At 49.5% G+C, this 16,535-nt stretch overlaps 1 protein-coding gene across 27 annotated transcripts in view; it reads right to left on the reverse strand.

The window, feature by feature from the left end:
* The window catches only part of PPP6R3 (protein phosphatase 6 regulatory subunit 3), a 144,312-nt gene extending 133,679 nt beyond the window's left edge, over positions 1-10,633 (reverse strand). For 16 of the 27 annotated variants that reach the window (XR_007403692.1, XR_007403689.1, XR_007403687.1 and 13 more), the window contains exon 1: positions 10,488-10,632. The gene's annotated coding sequence lies outside the window, so the exon portion shown is untranslated. Of the gene's footprint in view, positions 1-10,487 lie in introns of all 27 variants that reach the window. The other 11 variants (XR_007403696.1, XR_007403695.1, XR_007403694.1 and 8 more) reach the window with 2 other exon arrangements.
* Positions 10,634-16,535: the final 5,902 nt, after the last annotated feature.

The following is a 16,535-nucleotide window of genomic DNA, read 5'->3' on the forward strand; positions in this document are numbered from 1 at the left end:
GTCTGCCTCCTGCCTCACTGGGTTGCTGACTCCATAAAGAATCATCTCCCGCCACAGATACCAAAATTCTGTCATTTCTGCCATCTCAACAAAACCTGCTCAGGGTCCCAAATCTCTCCCTTTGGTGTCATGGCACATGCCCATGAAAGAACTTTCTTTACCTGCTGTCCTCTTCTCTCCATCCTCTGTAAGCCTCCCTCCCAGGCTTCTCAGACACCAGCACGTGGGAACTGCTCTCAAGGCTGCAGGCGGCTTCAGCACTGCCAGAGTCACCCAACAAGCCCCGGCCCTCTGTTCACTTGACCTGACAGCAGTGGCAGTGAGCACAGGTTCTCCCTCCCTCCTTGGCATCCCAGACAACACACTAGCCTGATCCTCCTACACCTCAGAGACGGCCCATCCCTGTTGTCTCTGCTGATTTGGCCCCCATTCCACCTTGGGGTGCTCAAGTGTCATCCAAACACTGAAGCCTCAAACATTTCTAGCTTCAGCCCAGACCTCTCCCCTCAACTCCAGACATCTTAATCCTCCATGTGTCTGGCTGGTTCTCTAAAACCTCCACAAACTTCACATGTCTAAGCTTAACCCAAATCTTGATGTGACATCCACAACCCATACCTCCCATGGTCTTCCCTTTCTTCACACACGACAACTCCCACTGCAAGCAAAGCCCCTAGTACCATCCTTCACTCCACTCTTACACCTACATTCAATCTGTCCACAAATCCTGTCAGTCTACCTGCATCCAGAACCCAACCACTTCTCATGGCCACCCTGTGCCCCCTCAGCCCGAGTTGCAATCATTGCTCAGCTGGATCCTGAGGCAGCACAGGGGCAGCAGCTACCCTGACAGCTTCAGGTCTGGTATCACACTTGTGCTCAAAACACTACAATGACTTCCCATCTCACTCAGAGAAAAAGATAAAATCCTAACAATGGTCTGTGTGACGGCCCCAAGGACCACCCCTACCCCCCTCTGATGTTATCTACTACCACTCTCCCTTGGGCTCTCCCTCCAGCCAGTGGGCATCCCCAGTGTCCCTTCAACATAGCAGGCACAACCCTTCTTAGCATCTCCAGCAGGACCCTACCTGTAAGGGTCCTCCCGCAACTCTACCCCACCCTCACCCACAGCCACAGGGCTCCTTCCCACACCCCCTTCTGTTCAGAGGCCCCCTTCTCAGGAAGTCCACCCTGACCACCTTTCAAACCTCACAAAGTCTCCATCCACCCACCTCCCTGCTTCACTTTTCTCCCTGCTACATAAATACTGCTCTATCTTTGACTTACATGTTAACTCTTTCCCCCAATGAAATGTAAGCTCCATGAGGGCAGAGACTTTTGTTTGCTTTACTCATGCTAACATATCCAGCATCAAAATATATACCTTAGTGCCTAAGACATACTCAAACCTCAAACATTTGAATAAAGGAATTTAAAAAACAATACTGAGGGGGAGGGGCATAGAATAAAATGATTCTATCCTAGTTAAAGACTTAGAAAAAATTAAGTTACATTATATAAGAATACTTTCACATATGGCAATAGCATAAAGCAAGAAAATGCTGCATGCAGTGTAGTGCTTGCCTTCTGGAGATGGAAGAGGAAGAGGTGGTCAGGGTAAGACATTCAGCCAAAGGTAGTGGCAACATTCCATTTCTTAAGCTAGTTAGTCGGTACATAGTTGCTGGTTTTAACATGTAGTACCTACACATGCCACTATATACTCTCTGAATATATGATCACATTAAAAATTAAAATAAAAAAGTATATTAGAGCAGGACAGGCCAAATCCAGCCCACCATCTGTTCTGTTTGTGAGGTCCTGGTTTTCAAAATAGTTTTATTATTTTTCCATTGACCTTTAATTAAGAAACAATATCATATTCATTTGAAATGTACAACTTGGTTATTTGGTATTTATATATTCCACTTTGTTTTTGTAAATAAAGTTTTACGGGAAGACAGTCATCATTTTTTTGTTGTTGTTTAGGGTGTTTTTTTTTGGGGGGGGGGTTTGGAGGGGAAGAGAGAGAGATGGGGGAAGAGGGGACAGAGGGAGAGAATCTTAAGTAGGCTCCACACAGCAGAGAGACTGATCTCACAACCCTGAGATCATGACCTGAGCTGAAAGCAAGAGTTGGACGCTTAACCCACTGGGCCACCTGGGCACCCCAATAGCCACCTTCACTTGTTTAGATTTTGTCCGTGGCTGCTTTCATATCACAATGACAGAGCTGACTAGTTAAGAGATCACACAGCCTGCAAAGCCTAACATATTTACTAACCGCCCCTCTACAGAAAAGTGTTGTCCAGGGACACCTAGGTGGCACAGTCATGATATCAGGGTCCTGAGATTGAGCCCTGGTCAGGCTCACTGCTCAGCTGCTTCCTTTTCCTCTGCCACTCACCTGCCACCCAGCTCATGCTTTCTCTCTCTCTCAAAGTCTTTAAAAAAAAAAAAAAAAAGGTATTATCTGGTTATAACACGGAATCTGTAAAGAAATTAAGTGCAAAATAAAAAAGATCCAATTATCTGTTAAAATGCATTGATCCCTCAAAGCATATATGATTTTCTTCAAGAGCACAGTACACTGAAAAATATGGTTCTATGTAACATAGGAGACTCTAAAGCAAATAGTTACCTTTATAATGTCATAAGTGCCAGAAACAGAAATTTTAAACTGTTTTATAAAGCAAAATGCAAAACTTCAAATTTATGGTCTCTACTCTCATCAAAGTAAGAAAATACCACATTTACCTAAGTAAAGCATATATAACACTATCCAAATTTAGAAAGAAAAAACACTAATTCCATAACCTCTAATATATAATATAAACACTACCTCCTCTCTCTCTCTCTATATATATATATACATATATACACACACACAACTCCTCTCTCTCCCTCTCTACACACACACACACACACACACACACACAAACACTAATTTCGTAACCTCTTTTAACCTGTACCATCATCACACAGGACCTCCCCAGAGCCACTAGTCAGACCTCAAAGTTCTCTAAGATCCCTCAATATTCCATTTCACTTCTTTAGGAGATTCACTGCACCTCAGTCATTTCTGTACTTATTTCTATTGTTATTAGGAAGAAGGCTGATAACAGTAATAATATCAATAAAACTACTACTGTGCTAGACATTGTACTAATCAGTTTAATTTATTTTTAAAGATTTTATTTATTTGACAGAGAGAGGGAGAGAGAAAGAGAGAACGCACATGCATGACCAAGAGGAGAAACAGATGGAGGAGAAGCAGGCTCCCAAACAAGCAAGGAGCCCCACATGGGGCTCCATGCCAGGACCCTGGGATCATGACCTGAGCCAAAAGTAGACGCTTCACCAACTGAGCCACCCAGGTGCCCATAATCAGTTTACATTTAATATTCATGTCACAGATAAGGAAACTAAATGAACAAAGATGTCATCTAATATTAGGATTACAAAGCTGGAAGACTGTGGGAATCAGAAGTCAAAGCCCATTATTTTAGATCCTTATGTACTCTTGACCTTCACAATATATTCTGAACTGGGGAAGGAGAACAGTATTAATCTGTGAAAACTCCTTTAGTTTAAAATACTATGCACCTATCATAGGTACCAAATACACAGTCGTTGAATCCATGTAAGGGTGTAATAAATCAAGGATGAGAGGTCCATAGTAGAAAGAGCATTTTTTAATCAGAAGGGGCAGGGTCTTGCTTGCAGGCAGCAGAGTTAGATGATTTGTGCACAATGTCCAGAGGCAATAGAAACCCTGTGTGTCTCCAGGTCAAGAAAAGAAAACTGGAAACACTATCCCCTCATCTGCTACGACAGAAAACTGACAAGTACTACCACCAAAAGGAAACAACTCAGAAGTTAAGCATTTATTCTCAACTCTAGTGAGATCCAGTTGTGATGTCACTCTTGAAGCAAATCACACTAGAAATTGCACTCTGGGGGGGGGGGGGGGGACACCAAAACCCTAAGGAATCACCCAGGAACTGAAATTTGTCAGCTGCCTACAGGTCCCTTCTCCAGCAATGGCCTGCATTTTTTCTCTAGGAATCAATGACCTCTAATGTCTGTTCCAGCTCCAAAATCATGACTCTCAAGAAAGGAAGCCCCAAATAGCCAATCAAGTCAGTACTTTTCAATATTCCTCCTGCCACTGCCCCCATCCATGGACCAAAAGCCCAGATCTTACCAAAGTCCAGCCAATGTCTATGGACTACAGGCCACTACAGAACACGCCTCAGTGGGTTAGTCACACCCCTGCCTTACTTGCCCTGACTGGGGTCTCAGGGTGCCTTGGCTGTTCACATAAGCTTTCCTTTTTCCTCTTGCGAAAGCACATCTCTGACACCAGCACTATTGTTCATATTTATATCCAGGTAAAGGAACTCAAGGCTCCAACCAGCAATCCAAATAGCCTTCTCCAAGTCTAATTCAACACCCAGTCAGACTCCTATTCCTGCAGCCTTTTTGTTCTTCTAATGTTCCAAAGTAACAATCTTTAATTTATCTTTCCTGTAGGTTACCAGATTTCATGGCAGTCAGCCTCTGGGTTACACAGACCATTCCAAGTCAATATATATTCCCATTGCAAGAAATTTTGGAATACAACCCTATTTTTCTCCAAAGTCACCAAAAAGTACAAAAGCAGAGCTTCTTTATATCAGTAAAAAGATGTTCAGGACCTATCAAACTTTGTATAAACTCACAGTTCACTGTGTTGTCCTAATACTTATAAAACAAGTCAATGCTAGCCAGCTGTAAGTGACAAGTGGTAAAACACCTCTGCTCAGAGTAAACTCAGATCTTTGCCAAGTCTGTGACATGAAAATATCCCCAATAAGGTGAGAAGCCTTTCAACTACTGCCAAAATTCCCTTTCCCCTCCTTTTTTAAAAAAGAGAGTGTGACAGAGAGAGCAAACATGGGGGGGGGGGGGGGAGATGGAGAGGGAGAAGCAGACTCTTCACTGAGCAGTGGGGCTTGATCCCATGACCCTATGACCTGAGCCAAAGGCAGACGCTTAGCCAACTGAGCCACCCAGGTGCCCTGGTTCCCTTTCCTTTGACCTGCTTCTTCGCTAGCTGATCTACCTGATGTCAGTGCATCATCATTCAAACCCTGAAATAAACTGAGTATTGATTAGACTAGTAACTATCTCCTCTCTCCAAGTAAATAAAAATAAATGGGAAGGGAGAGCGGAAGAAAAGGGGTTTCTGTGGCAACTAAATCTAAGCCAAAGTCAAAAGACCACAAAAACAAATCTCCAGTCAACCTAGGTCCAACTGCAGCAGGAAAAAAAACCCATTCCCGTTGGTGGCACAATCAACCTCAAGGATGCTTAAGAAACATGGCATGAATCTACAGCAAACCTCCGATCGGTATGGAACCTGTCAGTGTTTCCGGTATGACTGACTTACAACCAACATCTGTGGAGCAAAAAACAATACAGCCCAATCCTATTTGTCATTATAAAACAGCTTCACCAGCACAGGAACAATGGGATTGCTTTCTAATTTACACCAAACCAAGGAGGCAAGTCAAAGTAACCACTTAGTAAATATAAGAAACAAAGGTGTAACTACTTTATTATTTGGCAAGAGACTTCAGGCAAACTCAACCTGCAAAGGAGCAAACCTCCCAGGCCAGTAGAGCCTCCCTGAGGAGCCCACTTACACCATGTACAATTCTAACAAGCTTTGTTACCTGGTCTCCCAGCCAAAACTGCATCCCTTTCCTAATTGCTACCTTTCACTCTAAACTGCAAGTCCTTAAGTGCCTGTTCACGAGTGAATCCCTAATACAGTTCCTGGCAAGGTAAGGATTCAATTACTATATTTGCTGATCAAATAAATGAGGATTAGAAGAAGTTGGTAGGGGAGGGGTCGCTTGTCATTCTCAATAACAGCCATAAGCTGAATTTCGGGATGAAAGATTAGGAAGGCCTCCACGATTGTCTCCCTTTTATATATTCAGATACTAACATTCCAGTTGCTGAAAATTTGTATAGTTTTAATAGTTTTTAAACTAATATTCTTTCATTCAATAAACCAGACGATCTAAATTGTAAGTATGTGTGAGAAAAGGACATCTGCCTTTCTACTACTGCACCTCATCCCTCTCCGTCCGTCGCCCCCTCCAGAAGGAAAAAACACTCACCCATTTGGGCCAGAGTCCAGGGCCCAGAGGAGCCCCTTTTACTAGCAAGCAAGGGTCTGTGTTAAACGTGAAGCATGAAGTATGCCTCTCTCGCCTTCAAAACACAAAACTGGCAAACGGATCCTGGGCTAACTCTCTGGAAATAGGTCTTCATTACAAAAGAAAAAAAAGATAATGATGAAGCTGGCATCTAAAAACAGAACTGACAGCTAGCTGACTGGATGAGAGCACAGGATATAAAACTCAAAAATCACGGTATAAAGTTATTACGCATAAGAGCAAACAACCCTAAACACCCAAGAGTGCTAAGTTTCAGCACAATATGGTAATGTATTTTCATGAGATAAAGGCAAAAAAGTTTCTAAATTATATCAAGCAATCAATTCATTTAAAATTTCTTTCAAAGGTCAGTCTTTATGCACCTGAAAACAACATGTATACCGTCTCTCCCTACTACTAAGTAATCTCCAAGGCAGGATCTAGGGACCACAGAGACCGAGCTCACAGATCACCTGAAGGATTCCCTGACCCACAAGTAGTCACTAGTATCTGTGGTCTTGCAGAGCAGTTCCAAAACCTAGCTATACTTCAGTTATTACCTGGGGAGCTTCCGAAAAATATATTCTCAATACCACCAAAAATTTCCAGAAGTGGAGCCCATCATCCATGGTCTTAAAAATGTCCCAAATGATTCTAATGCAAGCCAGCCTACCCTCTATCTAGAACAGGGCTCCTCAGTTTCTGCACTATTAATATTTGGGGCTGGATAATTTTATGTTTCGGTGCTATCCTGTGCATTATAGGATGTCCAGCAGCATCCGTGGTGTCTACCCAGGTTGCACATTGCCCATCCCCACAGGTATGACAGGCAAAAATGTCTCCAGACATTGCCAAATGTTTCTTTGGGGGCAAATCACCCCTGAATTAGTTAACATCTATCTACAGTAAATTTAAAAAGCCAATTACTTGACATTCTTTAAAGAAGAAATAAGAAAGCTGCTTAGGGGATCCCTGGGTGGCTCAGCGGTTTAGCGCCTGCCTTTGGCCCAGGACACGATCCTGGAGTCCAGGGCTCGAGTCCCACATCGGGCTCCCGGCATGGAGCCCGCTTCTCCCTCCTCCTGTGTCCCTCTGTCTCTGCCTTTCTCTCTCTCTCTCTCTCTCTCTCTCTCTCTCTCTGTGTGTGTCTATAATAAATAAATAAATCTTAAGAAAGAAGAAGAAAGAAGAAAGAAAGAAAGAAAGAAAGAAAGAAAGAAAGAAAGAAAGAAAGAAAGAAAGCTAGCTGCTTAAAGCTAAGAGCCCAGGCCTATTTCTTCAGTCCACCTGACCTAAGTAACTAACAAACTACTCCGCCCACATGGGGACTCAGATCTTGACTTATGAAGACCAAACCACAACTTCTTGTGCTTTTTATGAAATAAACTAAAGGCTGAGTTTTAGGTGAGCAGATGATTAGAACTTCATTGTTACTAGCATTTATTCTTCTTAGGAGTATTAAAACATTGCAAAATTTTAGACCAATATACACTCATGCTGCCTCTCAAATATCCAAAATATAAAACCGCAAGACACAAGTTCAGGACAGTAACAAACTAAATACTGATCCTGACAAATACCGTTTTAAGGAAGAGATTCTTGCAACTAACTGCAATTCCAATACAAACTGGGGGGCAGGGACTTTTGTCTGCTATAAGCACATTACTTTTATACCAAATTGATGCAAAAATTATCTTAAAGAAGCAAATCTCACCATGTCAAATCTTTTTTTTTTTTTTTAAGATTTTATTTATTCACGAGAGACACAGAGAGGCAGAGACATGAACAGAGAAGCAGGCTTCCTGTGGGGAGCCTGATGTGGGACTCGATCCCAGGACCCCGGGATCACTACCTGAGTCAAAAGCAGACTCTCAACCACTGAGCCACCCAGGTGTCCCACAAATCTTAATCTTATTACCATTCGTTTTCTGTCCAGCTATGGTCTGATTTTCATACTCTCAAGTACTTAATTCAAACTTGTAAGTTTTTGCATTGTCTTGCTACACTTCACATAAAAACTATAGTTTTCTAATCCAAAACAACCTTTTTCCGGTTCTTAAGTTATACCAGCAAGATGCTCACTTCTACTTACAACTGCCTAAAAACATTTCCCCAGTGCAAATAAAGCAAGCCAGATCCCAAGCAATAATACCAAAAGACCGGCAAGCATGGCTTTGAGTACCAGGAAAAAGAGCATAGGGCAGGAATTTGAAGACTGAGTATTATGTGTAACTTGAGTGAACGGCATTTTGTTAGATACTGCAGAACTCCATAATCAGACACACTGAAAGGCAAAACAGCTTCCAAAGCATCCATGCAGGACAACAGTTATCTCCCAAACTGGTTTCACTGAAGTATATGTCAATGCACAGCAACCTTTCAAACCTCAATAACCCAGAGGTACACTGAGAAATCTTGGAGTTGATATGGGGACCAATCACACTCAAGACCTAGTATCCCAAGGACAGAATCTAACCCAAGCTTTTGATGGGCTTTTCTTTATTTAACCACCTCTTAGAGGAAACATCCTAAGGCACCACCACTCATTTATTGCTCCCAGAAACATCTGTTATTTAATGAATCTTCAACCATCCCTCTTCTGAAAAAATTTAAAATAACTTCCAGTTCACTTTCTCAGCAGAACTAATGTTAAATACACAGAGCTGGGACACCTGGGTGGCTCAATGGTTTGGCACCTGCCTTCGGCCCAGGGTGTGATCCTGGAGTCCTAAGATCACATCCCACGTTGGGCTCCCTGCATGGAGCCTGCTTCTCCCTCTGCCTGTGTCTCTGCCTCTCTCTCTCTCTCTCTGTCTTTCATAAATAAATAAACAAAATCTTTAAATAAACAAATACACAGAGCTTTCTGAAGATAGTCACCAAGTCACAAACACTCACCTAACTTCCAGATACTAAACATTTAAAAATCAAAGTTCAAGTAGTAATAGCCACTAATTGCACTAAGCTGATTCTACAGGCCAGGCCCCGTTTGTAGCCCATTTACTCCCGACACGCTTACGAGGCTGACACTACTACTATTATTGTCACATTACAGGGAGAGCAGAGAGGTGGAGGCACTTGTCCAAGGTCACAGGGCTAGAAAGTGGTGAAGCCAAGACCTGAGTCCGGGAAAGCCTAACTTCGCAGTCAAGAAAGCGGAAACACCAGCACCACTTAGGAGACGTTTATTCCCGTGGCTGGAAATCCAGTGTCCCTTTCCCCACTTGCTGCTGCCTACCTGCCACATGACCTTGGGGACATAAATCAAAGTAAACTTCACATGGTCACAAAGTGGAACAGCATCCACGTTAACAAGGGCCGTGGGGACGAAAGGAAACCACCACCAAGTGCCCCTCCCATAAAAGCAAAACATAAACAAAGCTCCAGCCGACCCAGAGAGAAAACGTGAAGAAACGATAGGAAGCGGAGGCTGAGACGTCGGACATAGGGTAACAGCCGTGGGCTCGTCTCGTGCACCTACAACCCACGGCGCAGCTGCGAGGAGAGCACGCCGCGCGCGCAGGAAAGCCCTCCGAGTTCACCACGACGGGCTTCTTTAAGAGGAGGTACTTCCAGCCGCGCGGAGGACCACCCCCCTCGCTCATATTCGCCAGGGAGGCGTCCGTGACCAGGTCTACATTCGAGTCACAACACCGGAGTGAAGAGCCCCGCTCGGAAGGCTGCGGAAACACTCCGCGCTGGGCTCCGCGCGTGCCGAGGGCTCTGCGGCGGAAGAGCAGGACCCCGCAGAACTTGTTCCACGCAGCACGGAGTCCAACAATGGCCCGCGCCAGTCTGCCGCGAGCGGCCGCCTCAACTTGACACGCTCCCGGGCCCGCGCCCAGAGAAGTTGTCCCGGGCGGGCGGCGGGGCCGCAGAGGGGCCGGGCCGGGCCGGGTGAGGGGCGCGCCCCGCCCGCCGCCGCCGCCGCCGCCGCCGCCGCCGCCGCGCAAGGCCGCGGACGTCAACCCGGGCGCAAAGTTCGCTGCCGGCCCGCGGCCCGCCCCGGCGCCCGGCCCGGCGAGGCCCCCCGCGCCCCGCGGCGGCGGGCAGGCGGCTGACAGACGCGGGCGGGGACCGGCCGGGGAGCCCGGGCGCCGCACCTCCCCGGCCGCCGAGCGGCGAATTCCGGGGGGGAGGGGAGGGGGCCGGGACGCTCCCTCCCCGCGCCGCCGAGGCCGGGCGGACGGGCCTCGCCGCCGCCGCCCGCGCGCCGCGCGCCCCACGCACCCCGCGCCGCAGCCCGCTCCGCCGCCCCCCCACCCCCATTACCTGGAGGTGCCCGCGACCCGCCGCTAGTTGCGCTCAGGCGGGAAACGCGCTCACCGACACCATCAGCGAAGCGCCCAAAATGGCGGACGTATCAAGCAGGCCTTGAGTTCCCCCCGCCCTCCCTCCGGCCGCCTCGCAGCCAATCGCTGCCCAGTCTCCGCCCCCAGGCCCGCGCTCATTGGCCTTCCTCTCCCGCCCCCTGCATCCTATTGGGCCGCCCCGCGGCCCGGTTGCGCCCACTCCGATTGGCTCGTGGGCCCCGTCAGTCAAATGTGAGGGAGCATTCTTTTCCCAGGGACTTGACGGATCCGGAACCTCTAGGACCCCGGAGTCTGGAGAAACAAATCAGAAACCCGGAGAAACCTGGCTGGGTCCTCCTAACGCCGTAGCAACAGCAGGGCCTCCGCCTGACGGATGTTTCGGGCCACCAATCCGATAGCCAACGCTGTTTAAAACTCGGTGGAGCCAAACCAATCCTGGCCGCGGAGCTGGGAGCAGCGGGAGGACCAATGGGGCGGCGAGGCCGGCGGGCGGGCGGGTCGGCGGGCCCGGAGGAGACCCGTGGTGACGTGAGCCACAAGGCGTTCCGGCGGCGGGGCCCGCCCGAGCTGGGGAATTAGCTCAAATGGTAGAGCGCTCGCTTAGCATGTGAGAGGTAGCGGGATCGATGCCCGCATTCTCCACGGTTGAATTTTACAGAAGATGTAGGGGGGTGCGTCTGTCCTGGGCCCTTTCCTACAAAGTGGTGGTCGTGTTCGGAGTTGAGGTCAAGGTGAAGGACGGGTGAGGGTGACATCACCCCTGGGGCCCAGGTGAGGGGCCCGCGCGCGCCCCCGGTTGTGCCTGCATCCCCTGGAGGGAAACTGGCAGGCCGGGCGACCCTTTTGTCTTACGAAAGGATTTACACTGGAGCCTCTTCCGAAATGCTCTCCCGGACTCCCCATCCTGTGCGCGGGCTCCCCGGGGCGGGGGAGGGGGGAGGAGGGCCAGGACACAGAAGAAGAGCCTGCCTTGGCCCATCCTGGGCACTTTCCAATGACCTGTCTGGCTTCTAAATAGAAGCGAGGCGCTGTCCCGAGTCCCGAGTAAATCGACGGGAGGGCGGAAGGTGGCGGCAGGGCTGAGAAGCCCAGGCCAGGTGAGGGTCCCGCGGAGCCCAGCCCGAGCTGGGCAGCACGCAGCATCGCACACCCGCGAGTGCGCATGCGCTAGGGGAGGCGTGCGCTGCCCCCTGGGCAGCCCTCCCGGGAGCATCTGCTCCGTGCCCAGCCTGCGCGGGCGCGTGGGGAGCAGAGGGTCCTGGCTCTGACGGGCGGACACTCCATGTGAGTGACAGGCCGCAGAGTGGTGGGGGCCCCTCCTGAGCAGGTGGCATTTCAACCCACCAACAGGAAAGACAGAGCCATGGGCTCCTGGGTCCAGGTGGCAGGGAGAGAGACCAGAGACCCGGAAGCCGAGCGTTGGAGAGGCAGGCGAGGAGGTAGGGTTGTGGTGAGAGAGGGACATGGCAGGGACTGGAGGTGGCAGAGGTGGCTGCATGGTGCAGGGCCTTGGGGACAGTGCCACCACGCCAAGGAGAAACCAACACTCCTCAATGCCCAGACTTCACTTGGGCACCAGGCCTGGAGTCATAATGGGGGCTCCATGCAGGGAGGTTGGTGGTCTCCCAATCTTTGTGGCAGCTCATTCTAGTGGTGCTGGCTCGGTCAGGGATGGCCACTCAAGCTCAAGGAAGGCAAGGCATGGTTACTGTGGAGCGTCCCCAAGCTGCATCCTGAAAAAAGTGACATAACTTGGCCACTGGGGGTAGGGAGGGCAGGACCAGTGGAGTTGGCCACCAGATTGCTCTCCAGATGCTCAGCATCTTTCTGCACCCGTACCTTCATCCTTTGCATCACCCCCTGCTGGCCCGAGCTCCCTCCATCTCACGGGCTTAGGCTCCCTGAGTCCCCATGCCAAACAGCAGGGAGAATGAAACCTAATGGAGCTGAGTCCACCCCACTGCCTGGGAAGCTGGGCCTCTGGTACAAACATGCCCCTCCCCCAGCTCACTCCCTCAGCAGAGCCTGAGGCAGACTCTAGAAAGACTTTGTGGCTGGTAGCTCCAGGACAGTACAGTATTATCATCTCCATTTTACAGATTAGTTAACAGAAACCCAGGAAGCATTCAGACACCAGGTGTGGCCCATATCAGCTGAGTAAGCTTGGCTGGGTGATCTGACCTCTCGGACTCTCCAGTTCTTATCTGTAGAGTACCGCTAATACTGACTCACCTGTGTCCGCGAGTGCTGAAGGGTGCTGGACCTCTAGGGAGGTAGCAGCCAAGGGCAGATGTTATTTGCATTGATCCTGCTGCTCAGAGCCTCTAGGGGAAGACCACTGGGCTCATGAGGAACATACACGGTCAAGATTGAAACCAGTTCAGGAGGTGTGCTGGCGCAGAGGGTTTGAGAAAGAACGAATGCACAGATAGCCTGGGCAGGGGAACCGCCATGCCTGGTGGAGAGAACTGCAGAAGGTGGGAGCAGAATGTCCATTGGTCAGAGGATCCGGTGGGGGTGACCCAGGACTGGGGGAGGAGCGTGGGAGGGAACTCACAGAGGCATTGGAGGATAAGCCAAGTAACTTCGGGTTTGTGCTCAGAGACAGAAGGCAAGGAAAACCTTCTGAGCAAGAAGGGGCATGTTTAGGACTGGCCACAGGTTAGAAAGGACAGATTAGAGCAAGGGCAGCAGAGCTGTGCTACTGGAATAGCGCAGGGCCAGAGGGGCAGGCCCCAGGAACTAGACCTAGGAGCATGGGAGTGGCTACAGGACACCCCTGGACAGGGGGTGGTGTCTGAGAAGGAGGCTGGGCGAGGGCTGGGACCTGCCCTCCAGAGAGCCTGCGGAGAGCCCAGCCACACACAGAGATCCCTTCACTCATTCATCATCAGAGAACTTGCCGGTACGTGCTTCAGGCTCTTCCATCCCAGACTCTGAGGAGGGTCACAGGGACATGTGCACTGTAATTACATGAAATAATGTAGTACCTCGCCCAACTTAAGTGGGCCCCAAAAGTCTCCAATTATGATGAGCTAACCTAACTGGAAGGGTTGAAGTCCAGGAGGACTTCCTGAAGGAAGAGGAGGCATCTGAACTCAGCCTGTCCCCTGAGGGCCATAGAGAGTCATTGACAGGATTTAAGCAGGAGAGTGACTTTGAACCTTTGCATTGGCCTCAGCATCCACCTAAACTTAAAAAAAAATTATGTGAATATGTTCAAACCTATTCAACAGTAGAGAGAAAAGTTTATGGTTTAATTTTTAATGTTTAAAATTTCAATCCACCTGGACTTAAAAAAAATATGTGAATATGTTCAGACTTATTCAACAGTAGAGAGAAAAGAATAATGAATGCCCACATACCCATCACCCAGCTATTGCCCCCTAATTTTGGGAACAGACACAGAGCTGCCAAATTTTAATTCTAGCAAGTAATGATTTTATTTAAAAAAAATTTTTGGGATCCCTGGGTGGCGCAGCGGTTTGGCGCCTGCCTTTGGCCCAGGGCGCGATCCTGGAGACCCGGGATCGAATCCCACATCGGGCTCCCGGTGCATGGAGCCTGCTTCTCCCTCTGCCTGTGTCTCTGCCTCTCTCTCTCTCTCTATGTGACTATCATAAGTAAATAAAATTTAAAAAATAAATAAATAAAAAAAATTTTTAAGTAGTGATTTAAAAAAAACAAAACACTTTATACTATTGCCATGATTTCATAAAAGCAAGGACATTTTAACACATACATACCCTCAGAAAAAGGCTTTAAATTGAATAAGTTCAATTTAGAGAAACTGACTCCCCATTACCTTTCCTATTGTCATGTCCCCAGGGCTCAGACCTGGTCTGAGGGCTAGAGTGAGGCCACCCTGGCAGAGGTGAGCAGTGCCGGGCCAGGTCACCTGTGCAGCCTGGAGCGGGCAGGGCTGGGTAGGGGGCTCTCGTGGGTAGGAAAGGTCAGTCCATTTTAATGTTGTAAACTTAGTTGTTCCGTTTCCTTTATTTTTCTTCAATGTGTTAAGATTCAATCTAGGTTGTGGAGGAAGTGAGTATCTTGCTTCCTACCCAGGACCGTGTGACCCAAGGGTTAATAGAAAGGGGAGCCACTAGTGTTGCTAATGATCAAGGCTTCTGGCTTATAAAAGAGGAGAGAGCATCTGGGGAGAGAGAGAGGGAGATGTACTCAAAGGGATGAGCCAACAGGGGCGGGGGTCCCCCTAGTGGGAAGCCTCCCTGGTGAGCTGAGGCTGAGGTCCAGTAAGGGGAGCCCAGTGAAGTGAGGAGTCAGCCTTGAGTGGCTCTCAAGAAAGAACCCTGCAGGAGCCAAGTGCCACCCAACTTCCCCCACCCCCAGGTGTCTCAGGGTCAGAGCCTTCCACACCTGCCACATCTGTGCTCCCCAGCGTCCGACCTGGCAGTGGATATGACCAAGATCTGGCAACATGGATTTTGTTCAAGCGCCCACGGCAGCTGGAGACCCAAGGGGGCTGCTGGGCCCAGGCCAGAGAGGATCTTCACACTAATATTCTGGATGAGGGTTGGGGGGCTGAGTGCAGCAAGTGCTAGGGCCAGTGGAGTAGTGGGACCCCTGCAGGACTCAGAGACAGGCGACAGGATGGAAGTCCTTGAGCAGTGCCCAACTGTCAGTACTAAATTATTGTGTAAAGGAATGATTGAACAAATGAGTGGGAAAAAATCCTGGCTTTACTGTTTTCCCTTAAACCTTGGCTTCCTCAACTCCAAGCTGGGGCCACAATCTACCTATCTGGGCTGTTGTGAAGTTTAAATGAATCAAAGCAGGTTCATTTCACTCCATTAAGACACAGCTCAGATATTGCCTCCTCTAGGAAGTCCTCCTGGCCCTCCCATCTGAATAGGATATTCTCTCTGGGCCCCAGGATATCTCAGCACAGAGCTCTCCCCTCAGCTTTGGAAACTGTCTGTAGCACCCTCAAGAGAGGCCCACATCTGACTCATCTCTGGGTCCCCCAGCATGCGGTTTAAGTACGGGGCTCTGCACATAGTGGGTGCTTAATGAAGGCTGACAGGTTCACTTAGAAGGTAGTAGTGGCCAGCAGGTCGGCCCCCATTCCTCCTCGCTCACCTCATGGCAGGAACGGGTCCCGCAGAGTGGCCTCTAGAAACATGCCCGGGATGCTGGGGGGAGGGCTAAAGAGCAGGTCTCAACTCCCCTGAGCCCAGGCAGGCTATCACCAGGGGGCGGCAGCCCAGGCCACCCTTCACCCTTGCCTGATCCCTAGCTGGCCTAGGAGAACACATGAATGAAAGGAAGGGCAGGAGCGTGGGAGGGTGTCCTGGTGGACTCCCACAATGCAGCTCCTGCTTTGGAGTCAGCCAAGCCTCCCACCCCATCTGCCCGGGCTGAGATTAGTGCTTCCAATTAGCACCTCAGGGCTTGTGACCCAACCTGGAAGAACAGGAACCCCGAGTGCTTGGGAGGCCCCAAACCCCTGCAAGCAGCTCTCTGGCGGCAGGGGACCCCACCTCAGGCCTGAGAGCTCTGAGTGCACCCTCTAGCTCTGCTGGTCCTTAGCGGTGTGACCTTGGGTGAGCATGTCACCTCCCTGAGCTTGAACAGGTCACAGGTTCCATTTACTATGGAAGTGCTACTTGCCAGGCCCTTACTGGGCAAGGCTCCTCTCTCGATAGGCATTATCTCAGGGAAGCCTACGACGGTCCTGAGGGTGGGTGACAGCGCCTTCCTTAACAGAAGCGGCCAGCTGGTGAAGTGGATAAGTTGTGAAGCTGGCCTTCCCCGGGCAAATCCGATGCCTCCTGTCGCAAAGGGTCCTGTAGTGTAGGTCCCCACCAGGACCGGACCTCCTGCACAAACTGTTGCTTGCACTAGTGGCAGGTCACCTCATCCTCTTGTCTCTTGCAGTAGCACCAGCAAGTGCACCAGCCCCCAGCACCACCAATGCTAACCATGACCTCAGGGGACTCCTGGGCAATCAGGGAGCAGGGGAGGCAGCTCCCCAAAAGTCTCAGGA

Source organism: Canis lupus, chromosome 18, assembly GCF_003254725.2.
Source record: "Canis lupus dingo isolate Sandy chromosome 18, ASM325472v2, whole genome shotgun sequence".
NCBI lineage: Eukaryota > Metazoa > Chordata > Mammalia > Carnivora > Canidae > Canis > Canis lupus.